The 27767-nt window shown below is 46.3% G+C and overlaps 1 long non-coding RNA gene across 1 annotated transcript in view; it reads left to right on the top strand.

Annotated features, from left to right (window-relative positions):
* The window catches only part of LOC143818051 (uncharacterized), a 102060-nt gene that overhangs the window by 8771 nt on the left and 65522 nt on the right, over positions 1-27767 (top strand). The window contains exon 2 of the long non-coding RNA XR_013224283.1: positions 26017-26488. This is a non-coding gene — a long non-coding RNA (uncharacterized LOC143818051). The remainder of the gene's footprint in view (positions 1-26016; positions 26489-27767) is intronic.

The following is a 27767-nucleotide window of genomic DNA, read 5'->3' as shown; positions in this document are numbered from 1 at the left end:
ATTCCACCTAGTGCGGACGTCACATATGAGGCGGTGTTCAGGCAGGTTAAATCTTCGCTGCAGAGCTGCAATGCGCACATTGTGTACGCTCGAACGGCACAAGTGAGCGCACTCGCCACGGACCTTGTGCAGAAGATCTTCAAGATCCGAATAGCTTGTAAGAAAACTCTGCATGACCAAATTTAACACATGTGCCAGGCACGGGATGTGAGTCAGATTAGCTAGACCCAGAGCTGCCACCAGGTTTCGCCCATTATCACACACCACCATACCTGGCTGGAGGTTAAGCGGCCCAAACCACTGGTCATTCTGCTGCTTGATGGTATTCCAGAGCTGCTCTGCAGTGTAGCTTGTATCCCCCAAACTAATTAATTTCAACACAGCCTGTTGACGTTTGACCACGGCAGTGCTCAACTTGGTCGTGTCAGTGGACGGTTCACCAATCCTTGAGGATGTTGATAGTGCCAACTGCTGTGCGGAGGAATCTGAGGAAGTGGAGTAGGAGGAAGAGGCAATGCGAATGGACAAAAGTCCTGCAATCCTTGGCGTTGGCAGGACCTGCGCAGTGCCACTATCTACTTCTGTACCCGGCTACACCACATTTACCCAATGGGCAGTGAGGGACATGTAGCGTCCCTGACCGTGCTTACTGGTCCAGGCATCAGTGGTCAGGTGGATCTTGCTGCTGATGGCGTTAATTAGCGCTTAATTTTTTTCTCCACGTCCTGTTGCAGGGCAGGATCGGCTTTTTGACTAAAATAGTGGTGGCTAGGAACAAGTATTGTGGGATGTGCCAATGCCATGAGGTTGAGAAAGACATTCATGTCCACCAGCCTGAATGATAGCATTTCAAGGGCCAGCAGTTTTTAAATGCTAGCATTGAGGGCCTGTGCTCGGGGGTGGCTTGCCAGGAATTTCCTTTTTCAAGCCCATAACTGTGGGACGGATGGCTGCATGCTAGAGTGGGACTGTGAGGATATCTGGGATTGTGAGGTTGGTGGTGGTGTGACAGTGATGATGGCTGTCTGTACACTACTGCAGGAGGACGTTCCCTCTCTCTCCTGGGAGGAACAAGCTACAATGTTAGCGGAAGAGTTGGAACATGGAGCTGCAGGTTGGGCAAGATTTTTTATGTGACTTGTCCACTCCGCAACGTGCTTGTTCCTCAAATGCCTCAACATATTGGTGGTATTGAGGTTGTGGACATTTTTCCCTCGCTTCAGAGTTAGATGACACAGATTGCATCTGACTGTTGTAATGTCATCGGCAACTTGGTCAAAAAAGGCCCAGGCACCACATCTCTTTGGAGCACCCCTTGCACTAGTTTTCGCGTGGGTCCTGCTCCTTCCGGGTGCCGAAGTGGAGGCTACAGGCAACCAACTCTCGCCCCTCACTCTAATAACTTTTTTGGCCCTCTGCTGCTGTACTGTTGTGGGAATCTCTTCCTCTGAGCTGCTACCACCACTTTGCTGTCCCTCACACCATGATGGATCAAGGACCTCATCATCTGTTGGAACCTCTTCCAACACCTCTGACGATTGCTCCTCCTGGGTCGTTTGTATACTGCAGGACGCACCAGCTAATGCCACCTGAGTTTCATCATCATCTGATGTGTACTGTGGTCGGCTGACTGTGTGAACAGGGCTACCCACCTCTTCTTCTTCTGAGAGAAATAAAAGTTGGGCATCACTGCTTAAAAGCTCTTCTTCCTGTTGTCGAATACTGCCTGACTGGCCCCCTGATCCACAGCCAACAGATTCTTCAAACAGAAGTAAAGATGGCTCCTGTTCTGGTCCCTCTAACTGCCTGGGTAATTTGGCAGGTGGTGGTGAAGAAGCAGAGCGGTGCTCTACACTGACATGAGCAGACTCTGTGCTCTGTATCTGGGAGGATGAGGATGAGGAACAATTTGAAGTTGATGCCGCAGCTGCCATCCAACGATTTCAATTTGTTCCTCCCCCAGCAATGGGATACCACGACCTCCAACAAAGCTGCGCATGAAGGACTGTTCCCGGGAATAGCTAGTGGCTGAGTCACTTGTGCCCGCAGCAGGCAAAGATTCTCCACATCCTCTCTCTGCAACACCTCCGTGACCGCAGCCGCTACCACGTCCCTTACTCCCAGCCTTCTTCATCTCTCTAGACTTAGATGGGCGGAAGGGCAGAAGAGTTCTCCTATTTAGTGTGCCTAAACCTGTAAAGCTGCAGACAGGTGTAAGAAACACTAATTGGATCTAGTTTGGTGTAAACTTTAATAGAAACTGGTGTGGCCTAAACAAATATGAACTGGTGTTGTGTGAACTGTATTTATTAAAATCTGAAAGTATCACAGAGTTTTTGTAGCAGTTGCACCGAGGGGTGTAAACTATGGTGCAAAAGTGGAATCTACAAATATTCTGTGAATACTAGGTGAGAATGTGCAAGGCGGCACAATCCCACAACAAAATACGATAGTGTGATTACACCTTGACTGCTGCACAGAGGTGTAAACCAACACTAATTGGAAGTATTGTGGTGATTCCAATTAGAGTGCAATCACACAGAAAATGCAGGTGGTAGTATTAGGATTTTTTGTAGCAGTTGCACCATGGGGGCATACTCTACGGTGCAAAACTGGAAGCTACAAATATTCTGCTAACATTAGGTAAGAATATTTCCCAATTCCAACACCTCTCCCCTCCCCAGTCCTCACTAAGAGGTATAGGATTGCCCAACTAAATAACTTTTGTTCCCTCTATCTATCTATCCAATTCTCAATGGCTGCAGTCCAAACAAAATAAAAGATCGGTGGATGGTGTGCTGAAACAGCAAAAAGACAGGCGCTGCAATCTGCAGAGAATGCAGTAAGCAGACCAGTGTATGCTTCACAGTGACCAGTGGTGTATCCAGGGGGGGCAGCCGGGACATGTGCCCCAGGCGCAGCCGACAGGGGGGCACCAGCGAGCCGCCTAATGAGGCAGCAGTCCAAGGAGGCTCATACCCAGTGGTCGGCAGGGAAGGGGGAGCGGGGGCTGTCTAATAATACTCACCTGCTCCTGGCGTGGTCCCTGCAGGTCCCTGGCTCCCCTGCGCCCCAGCTTCTTCCTGTACTGAGGGGTAACATGGTACCACTCATTACAGTATGATGGTAACGGTGACCGCTCAGTACAGGAAGAAGCTGCCGGCGCCGGGGAAGCAGGGACTACACTGCGCCAGGAGCAGGTGAGTATAACAGGGAGGGGAGCGCAGTGCAATATTCACCTGCTCCTCGTTCCAGCCGCTGCTCCGTCTTCAGCGTCTTCTGCAGTGACGCTGAGGTCAGAGGGCGTGGTGACGTAGTTAGTGCGTGTTCTCTGCCTGAAAGTCAGTGCAGAAGATGCAGAAGATGGAGCGGCGGCTGGAACGAGGAGCAGGTGAATATTGAAAGTGCCGGGGGCCTGAGCGACGGAGAGGTGAGTATGTGATTTTTTTTTTTATCGCAGCAACAGCAAATGGGGCAAGTGTCTGTATGGGGCATCTTATGGGGCCATAATGTTTGTGCAGCACTATATGGGGCAAGTGTCTGTATGGAGCATCTTATGTGGCCATAACGTTTGTGCAGCACTATATGGCGCAAGTGTCTGTATGGAGCATCTTAAGGGGCCATAACGTTTGTGCAGTACTATATGACGCAAGTGTCAGTATGGGGCATCTTATGTGGCGATAACGTTTGTGCAGCATTATATGAGGCAAATGTCTGTATAGAGCATCTTATGGGGCCATAATGTTTGTGCAGCACTATATGGCGCAAGTGTCTGTATGGAGCATTTTTTTGGGCCATAACATTTGTGCAGCACTGTAATGGGGCAAGTGTCTGTATAGAGCATCTTATGGGGCCATAACGTTTGTGCAGCACTATAACGGGGCAAGTGTCTGTATGGAGCATCTTATGGGGCCATAATGTTTGTGCAGCACTATAATAGGACAAGTGTCTGTACAGAGCATCTTATGGGGCCATAACGTTTGTGCAGCACTATATGGGGCAAGTGTCTGTATAGAGCATCTTTGGGGCCATAACATTTGTGCAGCACTATATGGGGCAAGTGTCTGTATAGAGCATCTTATGGGGCCATAACGTTTGTGCAGCACTATATGGGGCAAGTAGTAAAGTGACAGCGCTCCATCCAGGTGTAGTAGTTAAAAAAAACAGGTTTATTTTGCCATATCACAGCGACGTTTCGACCACATAGGTCTTTATCAAGCATGCAATAAAGTGCACAGGGTCAGCTTTAAATAGTGTAAGTGCCACGCAGGGCACCAATCACCATCAAGCCCCCACCCACCAAACAATTATAACGCATCAATACAAAAAACAGACATCAAACATATGTATAGTAAAAATCCCCAAACGCCAATACATCCACTACATATCCATTACAGATAATCTACAAATATTAATAATTAACATGCTGTATATCGTAATGTTGATCAATCAGCTTCATGTATCCGGGTCGTCATGGAAACATCCACCAATCCATGCAGATCCTTGTAAATTATGCAAACATATCGGAGCCAATAGGTTTCTGTCCTGAAGAAGCGCCAAATTTCTTCTAAGCGCCAATCCATAATTCCAGGACAATGGAGTACCCCTGTTCCCACCAATGAAATAAATCGTAACATCACCTGTAAATCCCATATAACTGCGTCATGACCCGACATCATCACCCAGGGTCCGTCATCAGTCTCTGGATCACAATGAGGCGACAACACAGGCATGCAAGCGCACAGCAAACCGGAAGTGTCCACATCACATGAGCGCGATGCGGACCAACCAGCAATACTGCCCGCCCACCACCTGTCAGCCGCACCACGTGACCCAGGCCAAGACCGATCACCTAGGTGACCGGGATATACAGGAGAAAGCCACAACCGTGGCTAATTCTATTACAGGGAATTCCCTCCTAAACAAGGGGAGAGAGGAGGGAACTCAGGGGAAAAACACTCACTCTAGCACCTATATCATATCTATTCTACATTACAAAAATAAACAAAAGAAATTTCATTAAATTTAAGTGACAGTCGGGGGGCACAAGGAGGGGAGCCAGACCTATATATAACTCTATTAGTATACTCATACTTCATTTAATTATTGCTCCAGGACGTCCCATTCCTCCTGACAACCGACTGTAGCAGTAATAACCTAAAGAACTAAAAAGAAAAAATGAGGAAAAAAAGGAGAAAAAAAGAAACAATAAGTGAATATATATAACAAGCGGCAGGGAGAATAAAAGCAAATACTGACAATCATACCCCAGATAATTCCACTGATTAAAAAACACAGGTATGTAAATTAAAATCAATGTTAAGACTAGTGTTGAGCATTCCGATACCGCAAGTATCGTGTATCGGCCGATACTTGCGGGTATCGGAATTCCGATACCGAGATCCGATACTTTTGTGGTATCGGGTATCGGTATCGAAACAACATTAATGTGTAAAATACAACATTAATGTGTAAAATAAAGAATTAAAATAAAAAATATTGCTATACTCACCTCTCCGACGCAGCCTGGACCTCACCGAGGGAACCGGCAGCGTTCTTTGTTTAATATGCGCGCTTTTCCTTCCTTCCGTGACGTCACGGCTTCTGATTGGTCGCGTGCCGCCCATGTGGCCGCGACGCGACCAATCACAGCAAGCCGTGACGTAATTTTCAGGTCCTTCTAGGCATTCAGTATTTTAAAATTACGTTCCGGCTTTGTGATTCACAAGCCGTGACGTCACGGGAGGCAGGAGACGCGCGCATTTTTAAAATTACGTCACGGCTTGTGATTGGTTGCGTGCCGCCCATGTGACCGCGACGCGAGCAATCACAGCAAGCCGTGACGTAATTTCAGGTCCTGAATGCAGAAATAGGCATCAGGACCTGATCACAATCACAAGCCGTGACGTAATATTAAAAATGCGCGCGTCTCCTGCCTCCCGTGACGTCACGGCTTGTGATTGGTCGCGTCGCCCATGTGACCGCGACACGACCAATCACAAAGCCGGAACGTAATTTTAAAATACTGAATGCCTAGAAGGACCTGAAAATTACGTCACGGCTTGCTGTGATTGGTCGCGTCGCGGCCACATGGGCGGCACGCGACCAATGACAAGCCGTGACGTCACGGAAGGAAGGAAAAGCGCGCATTTTAAGCAAAGAACGCTGCCGGTTCCCTCGGTGAGGTCCAGGCTGCGTCGGAGAGGTGAGTATAGCAATATTTTTTATTTTAATTCTTTATTTTACACATTAATATGGTTCCCAGGGCCTGAAGGAGAGTTTCCTCTCCTTCAGACCCTGGGAACCATCAGGGATACCGTCCGATACTTGAGTCCCATTGACTTGTATTGGTATCGGGTATCGGTATCAGATTAGATCCGATACTTTGCCGGTATCGGCCGATACTTTCCGATACCGATACTTTCAAGTATCGGACGGTATCGCTCAACACTAGTTAAGACCCTTCGGTTGTTGGGACCCCAGCGTATAGATCCACCGTAATTCCTTCTTTTTAAGTATTTGTAACCTATCACCACCCCTTCTAAGTACTGGGACGCTATCGATGACCCTGAATCTTAGTTGGTTTACTGAGTGTCTATTGTCAACAAAATGTTTAGGGGCCGGTAGCTCAGTAAGCCCCGTCCTCACTGTGCTCTTATGTTTACTAATGCGGGCCCTCACCTCCATAGTCATCTCACCTACATAGGTGAGCCCACACGGGCACACAATCATGTATACTACAAAGCTTGAATCACAAGTATACATTTCCTTCAAAAAAATCTTTTTTCCAGTATGAGGGTGGTAAAAAAATTCCCCTTTTAACATATTGTTGCAACACGCACAGCCCAAAAACGGAAAAATACCGTATCTGGCTGAGCTTAAGGTCCTCTGAACCAGGGTCCTCGAGGCCCCAATATCAGATTTCACCAACCTGTCTCTAAGATTGTGCCCCGTCTAAATGACATCATAGGGTGCATCCCAAAACCAGGGACGGACGGTAACCCATCTTGTAACAGGGTCCAATGTCTCCTGAGAATATTGCCAATCTGATTACTCGCTGAGTTGTATGTCGTTACAAATGGGATGCGATGACATGTCAATCTATCCCGGGTTTTACTCCGAATACTCTCACGGGAGCATTTTATAGCCTTCTCTTTATATCTGGCCACCTCTCTACCGGGGTACCCTCTCGCAATAAATTTTGTGCTGAGACCGTATGCTACCTCAGCACGTTCCTATATTAGAGATACGAATGACTTCCTGAACAAAATTGATGACCTGACAATTTCTGAGACAACCATCTTGGCATTTTTTGACGTTGTGTCTTTGTACACATCAATTGAGCACGACAAAGGACTTGAGTCCATTTCTTCTATGCTATCGGGCTCTGACGTGGCCCCAGAGTGTGCACGGCTTGTAATCACATTGCTTGAATTCATCGTCAGATGGAATTTTTTTCTTTTTGGGGATGAGTTTTTTTGCAATTGAGGGGTACCGCCATGGGGACCAATGTGGCCCCCACTTATGCCAACATCTACATGGCGGTGCTAGAGGACAGGTTCGTGTACAATTCCAGCCTCTGGTGCCATGTCACAGCCTGGTGGCGGTATATAGATGACATTCTTTTGGTATGGGAAGGCAGTCCTGAGGAGTTGGATAACTTCCATATGGACTTGAATCGGATATATCCGGAATTACAGTTCACCCTGACATATTCAACAACACAGTTACAATTCCTTGATACTTTGGTTTATAAAAATGGGAATAAGTTATGTACCGATATTTTTGTGAAAGAAACCGATAGGAACGGTCTGTTGTTGTTTGATAGTAACCATCCGAGGAGAACAGTGAGTTCTCTTCCTTGGAGTCAGTTACTGAGGGTTAGGAGGATAGTTTCTGATGAAGAGAGGGTGGACCTACGGCTAGATGAGATGTGCTCAAAATTTATTGCGAGAGGGTACCCCAGTAAAGAGGTGGTCAGATATAAAGAGAAGGCTATAAAATGCTCCCGTGAGAGTATTCGGAGTAAAACCCGGGATAGATTGACATGTGATCGCATCCCATTTGTAACGACGTACAACTCAGCGAGTAATCAGATTGGCAATATTCTCAGGAGACATTGGACCCTGTTACAACGTGGGTTACTGTCCGTCCCTGGTTTTGGGATGCACCCTATGATGTCATTTAGACAGGTTGGTGAAATCTGATATTGGGGCCTCGAGGACCCTGGTTCAGAGAACCTTAAGCGCAGCCAGACACGGGAATTTTCCGTGTTTGGGCTGTGCGTGTTGCAACAATATGTTAAAAGGGGAATTTTTTTACCACCCTCATACTGGAAAAAAAGATTTTTTTGAAGGAAAGGTATACTTGTGCTTCAAGCTTTGTAGTATACATGATTGTGTGCCCATGTGGGCTCACCTATGTAGGTGAGACGACTATGGAGGTGAGGGCCCGCATTAGTAAACATAAGAGTACAGTGAGGACGGGGCTTACTGAGCTACCGGTCCCTAAACATTTTGTTGAGAATAGACACTCAGTAAACCAACTAAGATTCAGGGTCATCGATAGCGTCCCAGTACTTAGAAGGGGTGGTGATAGGTTACAAATACTTAAAAAGAAGGAATTACGGTGGATCTATACGCTGGGGTCCCTACAACCTAAGGGTCTTAACATTGATTTTCATTTACATACCTGTGTTTTTTAATCAGTGGAATTCTCTGGTTTATGATTGTCAGTATTTGCTTTTATTCTCCCTGCCGCTTGTTATATATATTCAGGTATTGTTTGTTTTTTTCTCCTTTTTTTCCCCCTTTTTTTTTTTTTAGTGCTTTAGGTTATTACTGCTACAGTCGGTTGTCAGGAGGAATGGGATGTCCTGGAGCAATAATTAAATGAAGTATGAGTATAATAATAGAGTTTTATATAGGACTGCCTCCCCTCCTTGTGCCCCCCGACTGTCGCTTAAATTTAATGAAATTTCTTTTGTTTATTTTTGTAATATAGATTAGATGTGATAGAGGTGCTAGAGTGAGCGGTTTTCTCCTGAGTTCCCTCCTCTCTCCCCTTGTTTAGGAGGGAATTCCCTGTAATAGAATTAGCCATGGTTGTGGCTTTCTCCTGTATATCCCGGTCACCTAGGTGATCGGTCTCGGCCTGGGTCACGTGGTGCGGCTGACAGGTGGTGGGCGGGCAGTATCGCTGGTTGGTCCGCATCGCGCTCATGTGATGTGGACACTTCCGGTTTGCTGTGCGCCTGCGTGCCTGTGTTGTCGCCTCATTGTGATCCAGAGACTGATGACGGACCCTGGGTGATGATGTCGGGTCATGACGCAGTTATATGGGATTTACAGGTGATGTTACGATTTATTTCATTGGTGGGAACGGGGGTACTCCATTGTCCTGGAATTATGGCTTGGCGCTTGGAAGAAATTTGGCGCTTCTTCAGGACGGAAACCTATTGGCTCCGATATGTTTGCATAATTTACAAGGATCTGCACGGATTGGTGGATGTTTCCATGATGACCCGGATATATGAAGCTGATTGATCAACATTACGATATACAGCATGTTAATTATTAAAATTTGTAGATTATCTGTAATGGATATGTAGTGGATGTATTGGCGATTGGGGATTTTTAATGTACATATGTTTGATGTCTGTTTTTTGTATTGATGTGTTATAATTGTTTGGTGGGTGGGGGCTTGATGGTGATTGGTGCCCTGCGTGGCACTTACACTATTTAAAGCTGACCCTGTGCACTTTATTGCGTGCTTGATAAAGACCTATGTGGTCGAAACGTCGCTGTGATATGGCAAAATAAACCAGTTTTTTTTAACTACTACACCTGGATGGAGCGCTGTCACTTTACTGTTTGAATCTCTGATTGTCCTGGATGGTTCCCTGGACTTGGAACGTGCGCCCCAGTAAGTGAGTGCTGTCAGCCTTTCCCTTTTTTCTTGGACTATATGGGGCAAGTGTCTGTATAGAGCATCTTATGGGGCCATAACGTTTGTGCAGCACTATAACGGGGCAAGTGTCTGAATGGAGCATCCTATGGGGCCATAACGTTTGTGCAGCACTATAATGGGGCAAGTGTCTGTAAAGAGCATCTTAAGGGGCCATAACGTCTGTGCAGCACTATATGTGGCAAGTGTCTGTATGGGGTCATAATCAACGTTTGGGTAGCACTATATGGGGCAAGTGTCTGTATGGAGTATCTTATGGGGCCATAACGTTTGTGCAGCATTATATGGGGCAAATGTCTGTATGGAGCATCTTTTGGGGCCATAATTAACGTTTGTGCAGCACTATATGGGGCAAGTGTCTATATGGAGCATCTTATGGGGCGATAATTAATGTTTGTGCAGCACTATATTGGGCAAATATCTTTATGGAGCTCCGTATGGGGCCATAATCAACGTTTCTGCAGCACTATATTGGGCAAATGTGTCTATGGAGCATCTTATGGGGCCATTATTAACCTTATGCAGGATTAAATGGGGCTCCTGATTCAATATGGATATTCAAAAACACTTAACCTACTGATGTCTCAATTAATTTTACTTTTATTGGTATCTATTTTAACATTATGAGGATTCAGGAATGTACCTTGGCTTGGTCATACAGTTTCAATGGAGTTAAGGTTCAAATGGGGGAGGTTTGGGGGGGGCGCCAAACTAATCCTTTGCCCTGGGTGCAGGAAAGGCTAGATACACCTCTGACAGTGACGCTGCTGGCTCCACAGAACTCTGTGCAGGTCTTAAGAAAAAAAGCACAGGGTAGTGAAGCACAGTCGGTGAAGGTACTTTAACACAGGAGGTGTTAAAATAGATAGGACAAAAATGCTAATAGAGACACAATATTTTCTCTCTCTCTCTCTAATGACAGAGACAAGCTCTCCCTAACTGAATTCACAGTAGAGTGAACACAAAATGGCGGCACCAGCCTTTTATAGTGCCTGATCACAGCCAATCACAGTCATGCCAGTAGTTAAAATGCCTACTAGCGTTTCAGGATGTGCCCACACTTCAGAGGCTCTTCATTCAGTGGTTCATGTGTCAATCACAAGCATTGTGCAAAAAAAAAAAACGCACTTCCGATTTCCGATCACATTTAAAGATTGGAATCGGGATTCGGAATTCTGATCATAGTGAAAATCGGTATAATTCCGATTTTACATGATCGAATCGAGCAATCCTACTGGTGATTGATCTCGTTCTGACCCTCGGTGGCTTTTGAGCCCACGCCTGAGGACGCCCTGAGTCAGATGCTGAGATCAAGCGGGAGTTCCCACCCTACACTGATTGTCAGGATTAATTAAAGATTTACTGCACAGAGTGCGCACAGCGCCGCTCTGGTGGATGTCACTAACCACCCTAACTAGTGCTAGGAAAGCACACTGGTTGCACACGGCACCGCACTGGCGGTGGCTACTAATTGACGCAGTAATTCATGTCTAGGGTGGATGGTACAATCTGGCGCTAGGTAGCTCAATCACCCAAGTCCTTTCAACAACACTAGGGATTAGTGATGAGTGAGTATACTCATTGCTCGGGTTTTTCCGAGCATTTGTTAGTGTTCGGAAATTCAGTTTTCATCAGCGCAGCTGAATGATTTACAGCTATTAGCCAGCTTGATTACATGTAGGAATTCCCTAGCAACCTGGCAACCCCCACATGTTCTCAGCCTGGCTAATAGCTGTAAATCATTCAGCTGAGGTGATGAAAACTTAATCTCTGAACACTAATAAAATACTCGGAGATCACCCGAGCGTGCTCGGGAAAACCCAAGCAACGAGTATACTCGCTCATCCCTACTAGGGATGAGAATGATTAACGAGCTTTCACCAGTTTCAGTCATACATCCACACACACATGATTTCAGATTTATACTAGCGCATAACCGAGCGGCCATGCAAACCTTTTATAGCTGTAGCCTTCTGGGACCTTCCTAGTGATCCAATTGGAGACGCTACAGGACCTGAGCATGTGACCCCCGACCTCCAATGAGAGGTTGTCCCGTGAGCATGCTCAGTAGAAGAAAAGCAAGACTTATTCCCTGGAACGTCTGATCGCCGCTGATCAATGCTGGTTACAAAGGCTGAGCCTGGAAATGCAGCTGTAACCAAACACACATTATCTACTTGAGACAGACGCTGGGATCGATGTCTCTGCTGAGCAGGCTCCACTGCGGCTGGAGGAGAATGGGAGACCGCAGCAAACATGGTTCGAGATTCCCCCTGTGCAGCTGTGGGAACTTGACAGCGCTGGAGTCCTGGGTTCTAATCCCACCTTGGACAACATCTGCAAGGAGTTTGTATGTTCTCCCGTGTTTGCGTGGGTTTCCTCTGAGCACTCCGGTTTCCTCCCACATTCCAAAGTCATACTGATAGGGAATTTAGATTGTGAGCCCCATTGGGTACAGCGATGATAATGTGTGGAAACTGTACAGTGCTCTGGAATATGTTAGCGCTATATAAAAATAAAGATTATTATTAGTGATGAGCGAATATACTCGTTACTCGAGATTTCTCGAGCACATTCGGGTGTCCTACGAGTTTTTTTTAATGCTCGTAGTTTTAGTTTTTATTGTTGCAGCTGAATGATTTACATTTTGTAATGCCCACAGGGCGTATGGAAATATAGTGGACTCACTAGACCACTGATGGAGCAGTGGTAGCTGTATACCCGTTACACAAGAGACAGGAGAATGTGCTTCCAAAAAGCAAAGGTATTTATTTAAATGAAAAACAAACAGAAAGAGGTGCCTGAGAGAAGAACCCTCTGGACCACAACACTGAACCCTGTAGTGGAGCACCGGGCAAGGATGGCCTAAATGCCGCAGTACCCGGACCAGAGGGACGACCCGTTCAGACCGTATAAACAAGAAGGTGGAACTCAGGCTCTATCAATGAAGGGAATCCTGGAAGCTCTGTGAAGTTTTGGAAAGGCTGATCCAGCCGGCAGCCAAATCTGGATGGTTCAGTGAGGAGCAGCTTAGCCAGCCTGGAGTGGAAACCGGAGAGTCCAGGAGGATCCAGAATAGAGAACTGCCAGCGGAGGATACTGAGGAGACAGAGGGATTAGCAAACCAAAAGTAATAAACTATACTTTGCAGAGCAGAGCACAGCAGAGTGTGGCCTGAGCAGAAGGCCACAAACAATGGAATGAACACATTGCCCAGGCACCTCCCTTAAGGGGAGGGTGCTTTTTATGCACAGAGCATCACAACACAGACAGCCCTAATAGCGATAACAGAGCTGCAGCGTCAAACACACAGCGTCCAGATGTTCCAGCATAGTGGAGGGGATTTTTTGAAATCCCGTGTCCACTATGCGTGGAAACCCACACGTGGCGGGCCTGCGACTCCGGACATGCTGCGCGTCTTTTCAGATCGCAGCATGTCCGTACACCTTGCGGGGACGCAGCGTCCTCGCAAGGCATAACACAGGGCCCTATGGGAGGGGGGCGATGATCCCGGATGTGTACAGTTAACACATCCGGCATCATCGCATCCCAGAAGGGGGCGGGGCTTAGCGCCGAGCGGCTTCGCCGCTCCGGCGATACCGCCGGCCATCCTGAACGTGGACACGCAGCCTAACTCTCTATCACCAATTGAGTAGTTACGCTCACAGGGTGAAAATGCTTTGGAGAAGAAACCACAGGTCACTGTTATGATCCGGTGACCTTGGAGCCGCATGAGACTTTCTCAGGAGTAGGTGGAACCTGTACTGACCGCAAACCCTAAACTGTCACCGCAACTAGAAGTAGCCGTGGGGTGTACCTAACACATCCTAGACACCTCGACACAGCCGGAGGACTAAATACCCCTATAGATGGAAATGGGAATTCTATCTTGCCTCAGAGCAGAACCCCAAAGGATAGGCAGCCCCCCACAAATATTGACTGTGAGTATTAGAGGAAAGACACACGCAGGCAGAAATCAGGATTTAGCAAAAGAGGCCACGTTAGCTAAATAGAAAAGGATAGGACAGAATACTAAGCGGTCAGTATTAAAACCCTAAAAATATCCACAGCAGATGATACAACAATTCCACCATCTAACTAAAGACATGGAATGTATATCTGCATCTCCTGAGAATCCAACTTGACAGAAATATCCAAACACAGTCTAAGCTGGACAAGAAAAAACATTGAATAGTACTGAATTGTAAAGCACACAGCTTGTGTGCTGCAGAAACAAAACCAGACACTTATCTTTGCAGATTTGGCAGCAGGGCAGGAGGAACCAGACAGAGATGCAAAACCTCCAAGAACAACGGACAACTGACAAAGGCTAATGAATCCTGCACACCTAAATATCCCAGTCAGAGCTGCAATCAGCAGGAACACCTGCCCAGGATTGCAACCCAGGGACAACTGCATTACTACCAACAACCACCGGAGGGAACCCAAGAGCAGAATTCACAACAGTACCCCCCCTTGAGGAGGGGTCACCGATCAGGCCGATCAGGATGAGCCAGATGAAAGGCACGGACCAAATCAGCAGCATGGACATCAGAGGCAAAAACCCAAGAATTATCCTCCTGGCCATAACCCTTCCATTTAACAAGGTACTGAAGCCTCCGCCTCGAAAAGCGAGAATCCAAAATCTCAACCACATACTCCAACTCCCCATCAACCAACATAGGGGCCGGAGGATCAACAGAGGGAACAACGGGCACCACATATTTCCGCAATAAAGATCTATGGAAGAAATTATGGATAGCAAAAGAAGCCGGAAGGCCCAATCGAAAAGACACCGGATTAATAATCTCAGAAATCCTATAAGGACCAATAAAGTGAGGCTTAAACTTAGGGGAAGAAACCTTCATAGGAACATGACGGGAAGACAACCAGACCAGATCCCCAACCCGAAGCCGGGAACCAACACACCGACGACGGTTAGCAAAACGTTGAGCCTCCTCCTGAGACAATACCAAATTGTCCACCACATGAGCCCAAATCTGCTGCAACCTGTCAACCACAGAATCCACACCAGGACAATCAGAAGGCTCAACCTGCCCCGAAGAAAAACGAGGATGAAAACCAAAATTACAAAAGAAGGGCGAAACCAAGGTAGCCGAACTAGCCCGATTATTAAGGGCAAACTCAGCCAATGGCAAGAAAGCCACCCAATCATCCTGATCAGCAGACACAAAGCATCTCAGATAAGTTTCTAAAGTCTGATTAGTTCGTTCGGTCTGGCCATTTGTCTGAGGATGAAATGCGGAAGAAAAAGACAAATCGATGCCCAGCTTAGCACAAAAGGCCCGCCAAAACCGAGAAACAGGGAACCTCTGTCAGACACAATATTCTCCGGAATACCATGCAAACGAACCACATGCTGAAAAAACAACGGAACCAAATCAGAACAGGAAGGCAATTTAGGCAAAGGCACCAAATGGACCATCTTAGAGAACCGGTCACAAACAACCCAGATGACAGACATCTTCTGGGAAACCGGAAGATCAGAAATAAAATCCATAGAAATATGCGTCCAGGGCCTCTCAGGGACCGGCAAAGGCAAAAGCAACCCACTAGCATGGGAACAACAAGGCTTGGCCCGCGCACAAGTCCCACAGGACTGCACAAAAGAACGCACATCACGTGACAAAGAAGGCCACCCAAAGGACCTACCAACCAAATCTCTGGTACCAAAAATACCAGGATGGCCAGCCAACACAGAACAATGAACCTCAGAAATCACTCTACTAGTCCATCTATCAGGAACAAACAGTTTCCCCGCTGGACAGTGGTCAGGTTTGTCAGCCTGAAATTCCTGAAGAACCCGTCGTAAATCAGGGGAGATGGCAGAAAGGACCACCCCTTCTTTCAGAATGCCGACCGGTTCAAGGACCTCAGGAGAATCAGGCAAAAAACTCCTAGAGAGGGCATCAGCATTAATATTCTTAGAACCCGGAAGATACAAGACCATGAAATCAAAACGGGGAAAAAAAAAGGACCATCGAGCCTGTCTAGGATTCAGCCGCCTGGCAGACTCGAGGTAAATCAGATTTTTATGATCGGTCAAGACCACAATACGGTGCTTAGCTCCCTCGAGCCAATGTCGCCACTCCTAAAACGCCCACTTCATAGCCAACAACTCCCAATTGCCGACATCATAATTGCGTTCAGCGGGCGAAAACTTACGGGATAAGAAGGCACACGGTTTCATCAAGGAACTAACAGGATCCCTCTGAGACAAAACGGCCCCTGCCCCAATCTCAGAAGCGTCAACCTCAACCTGAAACGGAAGAGAAACATCCGGTTGACGCAACACCGGGGCAGAAGTAAATCGGCGTTTAAGCTCCTGAATGGCAGAGACAGCCGCAGAGGACCAATACGTCACATCAGCGCCTTTCTTCATCAAATCGGTCAGGGGTTTAACCACACTGGAGAAGTTAGCAATGAAACGGCGATAAAAATTAGCAAAGCCCAAAAATTTCTGAAGGCTCTTCACAGATGTGGGTTGAATCCAATCATGAATGGCCTGAACCTTAACTGGATCCATCTCTATAGATGAGGGAGAAAAAATGAAGCCCAAAAAAGAAACCTTCTGCACTCCAAAGAGACACTTAGACCCCTTCACAAACAAAGCATTATCACGAAGGATCTGAAATACCATCCTGACCTGTTTCACATGAGACTCCCAATCATCGAAAAAATTAAAATGTCATCCAAATATACAATCATGAATTTATCAAGATAAGTTCGGAAGATATCGTGCATGATGGACTAAAAAATAGACGGAGCATTAGAGAGCCCGAATGGCATCACAAGGTATTCAAAATGGCCTTCGGGCGTATTAAACGCAGTTTTCCATTCATCACCCTGCTTAATACGAACAAGATTATAAGCCCCCCGATGGTCAATCTTCGTAAACCAACTAGCCCCCTTAATCCTAGCAAACAAATCGGAAAGCAGAGGTAAAGGGTATTGAAACTTGACCGTGATCTTATTCAAGAGGCGATAATCAATATAGGGTCTCAAGGAGCCATCCTTCTTAGCAACAAAAAAAAATCCCGCTCCCAACGGTGAAGAAGATGGCCGAATATGTCCTTTCTCCAAAGACTCCTTAACATAACTCCGCATGGTGGTATGTTCAGGCACAGACAGGTTGAAAAGTCGGCCCTTAGGAAACTTACAGCCTGGAATCAAGTCAATCGCACAATCACAGTCCCTATGCGGTGGAAGGGAACTGGACTTGGGCTCATCGAATACATCCTGAAAATCAGACAAAAACTCTGGAATTTCAGAAGTGGAAGAAGAGGAGATTGACATCAAAGGAACGTCATTATGAACCCCCTGACATCCCCAACTAGTCACAGACAGAGACTTCCAATCCAACACAGGTTTATGTGCCTGCAACCATGGAAAACCCAGCACGATAGCATCATGTAAATTATGCAACACCAGAAATCAACAATCTTCCTGATGGGCTTGCGCCATGCACATGGTCACCTGTGTCCAGAACTGGGGCTTATTTTTAGCCAAAGGTGTAGCATCAATGCCCCTTAAAGGAATAGGGTTCTGCAAAGACTGCAAGGGAAAACCACAACGCCTGGCAAACTCAAAGTCCATTAAGTTCAAGGCGGCACCTGAATCTACAAACGCCATGACAGAAAATGATGACAATGAGCAGATCAAGGACACAGATAATAAAAATGTAGGTTGTACAGTACTGATGGTAAATGAACTAGCGATCCTCTTTGTACGCTTAGGGCAGACTGAAATGACATGAGAAGCATCGCCACAATAAAAACACAACCTATTTTGACGTCTGAATCCCTGTTGTTCCGTTCTAGACAGAATCCTATCACACTGCATTGACTCAGGCATCTGCTCTGAGGACGACGCCACAGCGCGCACAGTTCTGCGCTCCCGCAAACGCCGATCAATCTGAATGGCCAGAGACATAGAATCACTCAGACCGAAAGGCGTGGGAAACCCCACCATAACATCTTTAATGGATTCAGAAAGACCCTTTCTGAAAATTGCCGCCAAAGCATCATCATTCCATTTAGTCAACACAGACCATTTTCTAAATTTCTGACAATACAATTCTGCCGCTTCTTGACCCTGAGACAGGACCAACAAGGTCTTCTCCACTTGATCCACTGAATTTGGTTCATCATATAATAATCCTAAAGCCTGAAAAAAGGCATCTACATTAAGCAAGGCCGGATTCCCAGATTCCAGGGAAAATGCCCAATCCTGAGGATCACCAAGCAGCAGGGAGATGACAATTTTAACCTGCTGAATGGAATCACCAGAGGATCGAGGTCTCAGAGCAAAAAACAGTTTACAGTTGTTTTTAAAACTCAAAAATTTGGACCTGTCCCCAAAAAACAAATCAGGAGTAGGAATCTTAGGCTCTAAAACTGGAATCTGAACAATATAATCAGAAATACCCTGTACCCTAGCAGCAAGCTGGTCTACACGAGAAGCTAATCCCTGAACATCCATGCTAGCACAAGACTCCTCAGCCACCCTGAGAAAAAGAGGGAAGAAAAGACAAAGCAGGCTACGGAAAAAAAATGGCTCTTTCTTCCCTTCTTCTGAGATGCATTTAACTCATTGTTGGCCAGTTGTACTGTTATGACCCGGTGACCTTGGAGCCGCATTAGACTTTCTCAGGAGTAAATGGAACCTGTACTGACCGCAAACCCTAAACTGTCACCGCAACTAGAAGTAGCCGTGGGGTGTACCTAACACATCCTAGACACCTCGACACAGCCGGAGGACTAAATACCCCTATAGATGGAAATGGGAATTCTATCTTGCCTCAGAGCAGAACCCCAAAGGATAGGCAGCCCCCCACAAATATTGACTGTGAGTATTAGAGGAAAGACACACGCAGGCAGAAATCAGGATTTAGCAAAAGAGGCCACGCTAGCTAAATAGAAAAGGATAGGACAGAATACTAAGCGGTCAGTATTAAAACCCTAAAAATATCCACAGCAGATGATACAAAAATTCCACCATCTAACTAAAGACATGGAATGTATATCTGCATCTCCTGAGAATCCAACTTGACAGAAATATCCAAACACAGTCTAAGCTGGACAAGAAAAAACATTGAATAGTACTGAATTGTAAAGCACACAGCATGTGTGCTGCAGAAACAAAACCAGACACTTATCTTTGCTGATTTGGCAGCAGGGCAGGAGGAACCAGACAGAGATGCAAAACCTCCAAGAACAATGGACAACTGGCAAGGGCTAATGAATCCTGCACACCTAAATATCCCAGTCAGAGCTGCAATCAGCAGGAACACCTGCCCAGGATTGCAACCCAGGGACAACTGCATTACTACCAACAACCACCGGAGGGAACCCAAGAGCAGAATTCACAACAGGTCACCATCTTACCGGTCGGCAGTTTTTGTGTGAGGACTGCTCCGGCTCCGAATGACGAGGTGTCCACTTCAAGGAAAAACTGTTTGTTGATCATAGGCCGATGAAGAGCTGGAGCGGTTGAGAAGGCTTGTTTGAGGGAGGCGAAAGCTGATTCGGCCTCAGGAGTCCAATCCTTAGGTTTGGCACCTTTACAAGTCAGGGCAGTGAGTGGTCTTACCAGAGAGGAGAATTGGGGAATTAATTGCCGACAGTAGTTGGCGAATCCAAGGAACCGCTGAATGGCTTTGATTCCCTCAGGTTTTGGCCACTTTAACACAGCAGAGACCTTTTCTGGATCCATCTCGAGACCTGTATCGGAAATAATATAGCCAAGAAAGGGTAAAGACCTCCGTTCAAACAGACATTTCTCAAACTTTGCGTAGAGACGATTCTCCCTCAATCTTTGAAGAACGAGATGAACATTTCTCCTGTGAGTTGGTAAGTCGGGAGAAAACACCAGGATGTCATCCAGATACACCACCACACAAACATAGAGCAGGTCACGGAATACATCATTGACAAACTCCTGGAAGACGGCGGGTGCATTGCTTAACCCGAAAGGCATGACCAGATATTCGTAGTGACCATCTCGCGTGTTGAAGGCGGTTTTCCACTCATCCCCGGATCGTATCCTGACGAAGTTGTAAGCCCCACGGAGATCCAACTTGGTGAAAATCCTGGAACCTCGAAGCCGATCAAAGAGCTCTGGAATTAAGGGAAGAGGGTATCTGTTTTTTACCGTAATTAGGTTGAGACCACGGTAGTCGATGCATGGGCGAAGAGAGCCATCTTTCTTCTTGACGAAGAAGAACCCAGCTCCAGCTGGGGAGGAGGATTTCTGGATAAACCCTCGAGCTAAATTCTCCTTGATGTAATCGGACATGGCCTGAGTCTCAGTAGGAGAAAGAGGGTAGATCCTACTTCGAGGTGGAGTAGATCCATGGATTAGATCGATGGGGCAATCGTAAGGCCTGTGCGGTGGAAGTGTCTCGGCTTCCCTCTTGTTGAATACATATGAGAAGGACCAGTAGGCAGACGGTAACCCGAGTAAAGCTGCCGGAGGCCGTGGAGTAGAACCAGGCCGTACTGGTTTGAGGCAGTGTTCATGACAAGACTGACCCCATCGAAGGACATCTCCAGACCGCCAATCCAGGACAGGTTCATGGAGGCGCAGCCACGGAAGACCTAGAAGGAATGGTGGAGAAAGATTCGGTAACACATAGAAGGTAATTTTCTCCCTGTGGAGTGCTCCGATTAGAAGCTCCACCTCTTCGGTGATACCGATAATGGCATCTTTCAGGGGTCTACCATCTACGGAGGCGATGCGCCAGGACCGCTGCAGTGAAACAATTGGAATCCCGAACCGCCTGGCCACAGCTTGCTGGATAAAATTTCCACCAGATCCAGAGTCCAGATAGGCCGTCTCAGAGAACCGCACCTTCCCGAAGACCACCTGTATGGATATGGTTAGCGGGAGAGAAGAGTCATTCTCACCTAGGCAGGTCTCCCTTACCTGTCCTAGGCAGACGAGTTTTTCTGACCTCTCAGTTCCACTGCATTGACCGGAAGTGGATCGTCCACCGTAACGATATGGATTTCTAGAGGGAATCTCCTCCTGCTGATTCCTCTTCACCTTTACGCGGTCCAGCTCCATGGGCTCATCCTTAAAGACCGGAGCAGGACAAGGCGGAAACCGAGGTTTCGGTGAAGAAGACGCTGGATAAGGAAATTGCTTCTCGAGAAGCCTCTCTCTGGAGCGCTGCTGAAGACACAGGTCAATCCGAATGGTGAGGGATATGAGATCATCCAGGGTTTCAGGTAGATCCCTGCCTGCCAATTCATCCTTGATTCTTCCAGATAACCCTCGCCGGAAGACTCCTGCCAGGGGCTCATTGGTCCACTGGAGCTCTGAAGCCAAGGTGCGGAAACGGATGGCATACTGACCGACAGAGAGAGAGCCCTGTTGCAAATTGAAGAGAGACTCCATGGCAGATGTGGCATGACCAGGCCCATCAAATATCTTGTGGAACGTGTCCAAGAATACCTGCAGATCAGACACGATGGGATCATTCCGCTCCATTAGGGGGTTGAAACAAGCTAAAGCCTCTCCCTCCAGATGAGAGGCAAGGAAAGCCACCTTGGCCATGTCTGTCTGAAAATGCTTAGGCAAAAAATGAAAATGCAGCAAGCATAAGTTGAGAAATCCTCTGCACAACTTGGGGTCACCATAGTAACGAGGAGGCTTGCAGAGACGAGGACAAGGTCTCATGGTGGGCTCAACCGTCGGATGCTCTACCTTAGTTAACTGGTCATCCACAGAGGTCATGTAGTCCAACAAGCGGGTCTGCGTCTCATGTTGGCGATTGAATTCCAGACGGAGCTCTGCTAGCTGGGTCACGTTGGTGGACTCGGCAGCCTGTAGGGTAGATAAGCGGGTATCCAGAGTTTGCATGAATGCAATTTGCTGATCCTGACTCTGACAAAGCGTAGCCAGCTCTCTCTGGACTGAGTATCGGGTATCAGCGGAGTCCATGGCCTGGGCAAACTGTAACGCCCACAGGGCGTAGGGAAATATGGTGGACTCACTAGACCACTGATGGAGCAGTGGTAGCTGTATACCCGGTACACAAGAGACAGGAGAATGTGCTTCCAAAAAGCAAAGGTATTTATTTAAATGAAAAACAAACAGAAAGAGGTGCCTGAGAGAAGAACCCTCTGGACCACAACACTGAACCATGTAGTGGAGCACCGGGCAAGGTGTACCCCTATACAGGGATTCCCCCGTCACAACACCAGAATGCCTAAATGCCGCAGTACCTGGACCAGAGGGACGACCCGTACAGACCGTATAAACAAGAAGGTGGAACTCCGGCTCTATCAATGAAGGGAATCCTGGAAGCTCTGTGAAGTTTTGGAAAGGCTGATCCAGCCGGCAGCCAAATCTGGATGGTTCAGTGAGGAGCAGCTTAGCCAGCCTGGAGTGGAAACTGGAGAGTCCAGGAGGATCCAGAATAGAGAACTGCCAGCGGAGGATACTGAGGAGACAGAGGGATTAGCAAACCAAAAGTAATAAACTATACTTTGCAGAGCAGAGCACAGCAGAGTGTGGCCTGAGCAGAAGGCCACAAACAATGGAATGAACACATTGCCCAGGCACCTCCCTTAAGGGGAGGGTGCTTTTATGCACAGAGCATCACAACACAGACAGACCTAATAGCGAACAGGTGTCCTGCTGTTTCAAGTAAGTGCAGGAAGCAGGGCGCGGCTCCTAAGAGCATTTCCAGGAGACCTGCCAAGAGGATGCAGGTTCTTAGCAGAGAAAGAAGCCGCTGATCGTCTGGAGCCACGGACAGGGTGAGTAAGGCTGTGTGATAGGCGCTGGTCTCCCTGCACAGCGGAGACTGGACCTGCGGCTGAGGGCATGACACATTTGTTAGCCAGCATAAGTACATGTGGGGATTCCCTAGCAACCATATGGCTCATTTCATAGCTCAACCCGACATCTTTTGAAAATATGTAGAACAGTATGTAGAACAGTACGATCTGCATCTGATTGGTACCAACTAGTGGAAACCAACATCAGGATTCAGATAGTGCCACTTATTGCAAGGAATAAGCGGTGACTGGTGCCACTGGTGCCACTTATCCAAAGCATGGGTTGTGACTGGTAGTGATATGTAGGCGGTGTTGTCAAGACTCAGTGCTGTCTAGTATGAGGGATATGAAGCAGCACCCACAGCATACATCTATATGTAGTGACTCCGTCTATGACTCCTCTGTCAGCACCACAGCACCACAGCCACATGTGTCTAGTGCATCAAAATATCTTGTCCTGGCCATGTAGGGTGCTGTTATTGTTATAAGAAGCCACAGAGGATATTATTACTTTAGTGAGCTGTATAACTATAAAAAGGGGCATTATTAGTATAGGAGGAACTATATAACCATGCTAAATAAGAAAGCACCATGGGAGGCATTTTTACTATGGAAAGGCACAGATGGAACATTATTAGTGTGTAGGGGTACAGAGGGTCATCTTTTACTATGTGGGTCTCACTTTTATAGTACTAGGGAAGTGATTAAAGCAGTATGTGGTTTCAGTAAAAATGGAGGAATGTAGATGAATCATGGATGGAAGAAGGAATCATGCTGGTCTGGGGTGAATGGAAAAGAAAAAAGAAAGTAACCATGATTAGCAAGAAAGTCAAAATCGAATTTATATGTACAGCATATGCCATGTACTTTAAAGTTTCCAAAATAATGCTGTAGAACTGATATTTACCAATGCATAGTCACTGTATGGTGGTAGTATGATTCCTTGTATGGTCGTTTGGTTTAATGATGAACATAGTGGTATTATCACTGCTGTATTCTGGTAATAAGAGCGTATGGTAATATTCTATTAGTTGTCTCTTATATTGCAGGATTGATGATAATAATGATATTGGTTAATTTGTTATTTAGAATGATCAGTATGATCGCATTATGCCATCATTATTTGGTGGCATTTTGTGGTCATAGTGTGGTGATATTATTTATCCATATATAATGGTAATATTGGTAATTATAGGCTTTCATAGATCTTGATTGACTCCAGCTCAGTCAGGGTCATATTTATAGAAGTACATGTGGGGTGGGTGCGGATTGGGTAAGCATGGGCCTGTGTGCTTTCAAAGAGCAGACTGAATTTCAGTCCCACTCAAGCCCTGAATAATGTTAAATTTTTGTGGGTGTGAACACACAGAGAATTTGGATTTGCAAGGAGGAAAGTGAAAAAAAATCATTTTTAGTACGTCAGCATCTTGTTGCGATTAAAGGGACATTTCAGGTAAATCTGATAAACTGATGTCTGCTGCCAAGCTTGAGGGGACTCGAAGAACACTAAAGATAAAAGCCGTACACCAACCCTTCAAGCCCTGCACTAGGTATAATTCCTTTAAGAGCAAAATTATAGTATATGTTATGTTAAAACTACCATCTTCTTAAGTGCTTTTCTATGTAGTGAAGATGATGTACACTGTAGCGTTCATTAAACCACAATGCTGCATAGGAAAATATCTGAAAGTCTGTGTATCGGACGTGACAGTTGAATCTCATCTATTTAAATATTTACAGTACTATGAAGATGTAACAATTATGTTTGGAGTCATTTAAAGTCCACATTCTGAATGCAAGTTTATACAAAGTGTATGAAGTAATAAACTAATTATAAATAAAATCAACATTTCATTTTATTACAATATTTGTTGGTTGGAAGGAATATGCAGAGCATGAATAATGGCAACAATATAGAAATGCATTTCCATATTGGAGAGAAAAGTTCTTGGAGAATATTAAATGGCTTGTCTGAGATTTAGGGCCCGTTCACACGAGCGTATAACACACTGAGTGCTATCCGATGTTTTATAGGATTGCACTTGGCCCGGTGTTATTCTATGGGGCAGTACAGATCAGGAATTATCACATAATCGCAGCATGCTATGAGTAGCTGTGAAACTTGGCTCACACATACTCATACAAGTCTTTGCCTCTACAGCTCTGTATTGCAGTCTCAGTATGTCGCAGGGCATAGTGAGACACCATAGGAAATCATTGCATTTAATGTCGCAGAGTCGCTGCAATTTCATTGCTGAATGGCGACAAAAACTTGGACATGGAATATGTCTGTCATGGTTCCACCCCTCAGTTTGTCTGGGACGCAGCTACTAAGAGCTCGGCCGTCCAATCTGGTATAGGGATGTGCTGAAGCTGTCAGTGTGTTGAATGACAGCTCGACTATTCAATCTGAGACTGTGAGGCATCGTCTTTCTCCAGGCGTTCATTATTCCAGGTAATTGCCATGCTCCTTAGCTTAGCTGTGTCTCCCAGAATTCTGCCAGACGTACATTCAGCTTGTGAGGTTTGTGCTTTCCTGTGCCTTGAGTTCTGTATGCTTCATCTCTTGCCTGACCTTGGACTTCATTCTGATCATCCGCCTGTTTAGCCCTTTCAGCTCTGATCGGTTATCCTCCAGGTATTCTGTCCTCAAAACGTTACCTAACTACGCTTTTGTCTCTTTCTTCTGTTTATGATGTACCCTCCTGGCTTCTGACACTGGACTCCTTGACCACTCTGAGTCATGTTTTGGCCATGAGAAGTGAATAGCATCTCATTATGTCTGGCTGATACTTTTTTCTTTTTTGCTAATATGGATCCTGTTCACATGCTTTGTAACCAGTTTGGTGAATTTGATGCAGATGACTCAGGATCTGGCAAAGGATTGCCAGAGTCTGGACTCATCACAATATCAGTTGCAGGGTCAGATAAACAACTTGATGAAGACCCCCCATAGCCCCCCTGCCTGCAGTGGCTGTGATGTCAGTACCCTCTGAAGTACAGTTGGTCTCTCCCGAACCTGTGATATCCCTCCTTGATACATTTTTGGGAGAGAAAGACCAGTTTAGGGTATTCAGGGAGAGCTGTAAGTTATTTTTTACCCTGCCCCACTGGTCATAAGGGGAGACGTTCCAGCGGGTGGGAATAATCATGTCCGTACAGTGAGGGAGTCCTCAGACCTGGGCATTTTCTTTGTCCCCACAGCCCCTGAATGATTTTCTGTTGATGCCTTTTTTTACAGTTTATGTCTGATATATGACGAACCAAACAGAATCCAGGTTGCTGAGGTTAAAATCATGAATATGATGCCGAGGGGTCGAACAACTGAGGACTAGTGTACTGAGTTCTGGCAGTGGTCCACCGAAGTTCTGTGGAATGATGCTGCTCTCAGGTGCCAGTTTCAAAGAGGCTATTCCATGATGCCCCTTGTTCTCTGATAGAGACCATGACCATGACCATACGAATGGACCGCAGAATCTGTGAGAAGTGGGGAACTGCATGTCATACTTCCCCGGAGCAGGTCTATTTACCTGAGGTTAGAATTTCCAGTCTTGGTGTTGAGGAGAGAAGACAGAGACAAGATTTCAGACTCTGTATACTGTAGTCTCTCTGGACATCTTCTTAAGAATTGCCCAATTCGTCCTAAAGCTATTAAACCATCGGAAGAACATCTGACTCTTGGTGATGGCTGAGGAGGTCACCCAGACTCTCAGGTACCTTTTTATTCCTCTAATAAATTACTGATAAATACGATGATTTCCTTCGAGAACTAGGTGTTATCAACTTAGGCGTTCATTGACTGTGGGTCTGCTGCTAACTTTATTGATTCGCGACCAACTGGTTCTGAAATAAGGGCTAGGAACAGTCAGTTTAGGAAGACCCATTCAAGCCATTGCTCTTGACAAGACACTGTTAGCTCACAATTTGGTCAAGAGAGTGGAAGCTATCCACTCTAAATCCATCTCCTGTATTCTGTTGAATAATTTACCTGCTGGATTAGTACTGGTGTTTCCATGGTTAGAGATTCAGAATGCAGTTATTGATTGGTGTCAGAAGGAGATTGTGAAATAGAGCCCCAATTGTTACAAGAAATGTCTAAAAAATGTACAAATATGCTTTGCATCATCCCTATGATGGTGCTGTTGATCTTAATCCTAGCGCCTGTTGCCATAAGCTTGCCTTTACAATTTGTTGGGGCTTGAATGGACCGCCATGAAAGAATATGTTAATGAAAGTTTACAGAAGGGTCAAATCTGTCCTTCCTCCTCCCCTAAAGCTGCTGGATTTTTCTTTGATAAAAAGAGAAAGGGGCTTCTGTCCTTGCCTTGATTTCTGAGAACTAAACAAGATCACGGTTAAAAATACTTTGCCACTTCCACTCACCCCACCTATATAATCAGCTTCTGGGGACCAAGGTGTTTTCTAAACTTGAACTTAGAGGTGCTTACAGTTTGATATGCATCCAGTGCCACACATCAGAACACCCCCTCATCCCAGTCTGCGGCCTGCAGCATCACCCCACTCCTGCTTCCTCCGGAAGCAACCCTGGGACCCCGCTTCACCGCAGCCATCACCTCCAGTAAGCAATAAGATGCGTGGATTATAGGAAGCACCACCATTTTATTAAAAAATATTCTTATTTGGGGTGCATCTTATAATCTGGAGCATCTTATAATCAGAAAAATATGGTACTCACCTTTTCTGGAAAGCCACAGAGGCTGCAATGCCATCAACCTCTTTCTGACCTTGGACGGGATAGTACGTCTGAGGTCAGATACCACACTATGATGTAGGGCTCCGGCGGTGAGCCCGCATCAAAGCCGGGACATGTCAGCTGTTTTGAACAGCTGACATGTGCACGCAATAGCGGCGGGTGAAATCGCGATTCACCCGCCTCTATTAACAGACAGCGGCATTTAACCGGCGCTTCCGGCCGGGCGACCGGAAAGGAGTGCATCACCAACCCCGTCACATGATCGGGGGTCAGCGATG

This window comes from Ranitomeya variabilis, chromosome 3 (genome assembly GCF_051348905.1).
Source record: "Ranitomeya variabilis isolate aRanVar5 chromosome 3, aRanVar5.hap1, whole genome shotgun sequence".
In the NCBI taxonomy this organism is placed as follows: Eukaryota; Metazoa; Chordata; class Amphibia; order Anura; family Dendrobatidae; genus Ranitomeya; species Ranitomeya variabilis.
Note: the sequence above shows the minus strand (reverse complement) of the source record. Positions and strands in the feature narration are given on the sequence as shown.